Source organism: Pinus tabuliformis, chromosome 7 (genome assembly GCF_031772625.1).
Source record: "Pinus tabuliformis cultivar Carrire ecotype Pingquan chromosome 7, CPIR1, whole genome shotgun sequence".
NCBI classification, from domain to species: domain Eukaryota; kingdom Viridiplantae; phylum Streptophyta; class Pinopsida; order Pinales; family Pinaceae; genus Pinus; species Pinus tabuliformis.
In genome coordinates this window covers 1,789,963,270-1,789,964,759 of record NC_142293.1, presented here as the reverse complement: position 1 = coordinate 1,789,964,759, position 1,490 = coordinate 1,789,963,270, and positions in this window count along the sequence as shown.

Here is a 1,490-nt window from a genome sequence, read left to right as displayed (position 1 = left end):
GCATGGCCACCATAGCTGCAAATTTTTTATTTGACAACATGTTGACATGGTTTGGATGCCCAAAAATTTTAATGAGTGATTGCAGAACACACTTCCTTAATGAAACTATCAGTGCACTCATCGAGGAGTTCCAGGTGTATCATCAACAAAGTACACCATACCATCCGAAAGCTAATGGGATAGTAGAAGCATTCAATAAGATTCTGGAGACAATGTTGACCAAAGTATGTAACACATAGTGAACCTGGGACTTGCGCATACCTGTTGTATTATGGGCATACAAAACCACGTGCAAGAAATTGACAGGTCAGACACCTTTCAGGTTAGTCTATGGCATGGAAGCAGTCATGCCAATGGAATACATTGTACCCAGATTGTGGATAGCAGCGATGACAGGCATGGCAGACCGTGAAGCCTTGGAAGGAAGGCTCACGTAATTGGATGAACTTGAGGAAGAATGCTTTCTAGTGGGATTCCATTAGCAAGTACAGAAAAAACATGAAAAATCTTGGCACAGTCGCCATATCAAGTTGCGCACATTAAAGGTAAATGATTTAGTGTTGCTGTATGACAGCAAGTTCAAAAAATTTCCTGGAAAATTTAGAATGCATTGGTTGGGACCATATGTGGTAAAGGAGGTCATCAACGGAGGCATAGTCCAACTAGTCAAACTTAGTGGAGAACCCTTCCCAGGAAAAGTAAATGGCAGTCATCTAAAGCCCTACACAGGTAGGCCAGCTGTCTGACTACCTGACCGAACTATAGTCTTTTGGCCCGAGGAGTTGGACCGAGGTGCGGGACTATAAACATAGGTACTGGAAGCCGACATCACAATACAGGATCAATTTAGATGCAGATGATTCTGCATCAGAAAGAGAGCAAATCTAGACAACACTAGCATGGTGAGTTGCGGACCTTCACGACACATAGGCACAGCTGGATGGACTTCGTGTGAAGATCACCGCACCAATCGAGTGACTCGAGATGAGTCACAATGATTGTGTTGAGGTCCTATTAGGCAGCGAATCCCCCAAAGCAAGTTTGTGGGGATTTAAGCCCAATTTTGGGTCAATGTAATGTAAAGACCCCGCAAAATGCGGGCGCGGAGTGTGAGAGTCTAGGGTAGTCTGCCCTAAAAATATTGTAATTTAATATAGAATGTGTCGGCCTACCCATGGTCTGTGAACCATGGGAATGTATAAATAGAGCGAGGCTCTAAGTGTAGAAGTTAGTACGTATTGATCTTAAGTGCTATAGGTTTTTGAGTGCGATATTCACTCTGAGTCTATAAGTATGAGTCTTGGGTCGTAGTAGTAGAGAGAGGCTTTGCAGCTGAGTGCGCAGAGGCCTAGTAGAGTCTGCAGCTATGTGCACGGACCCCTGCAGCTGAGTGCATGGGGCAGAGTTGGGATTGTAACAGAACAGAAGTTTAATAAAAGATAAGTTGATTCTGAAATATTGTGCATCTATTCGTAGATCTGTATGTTTAT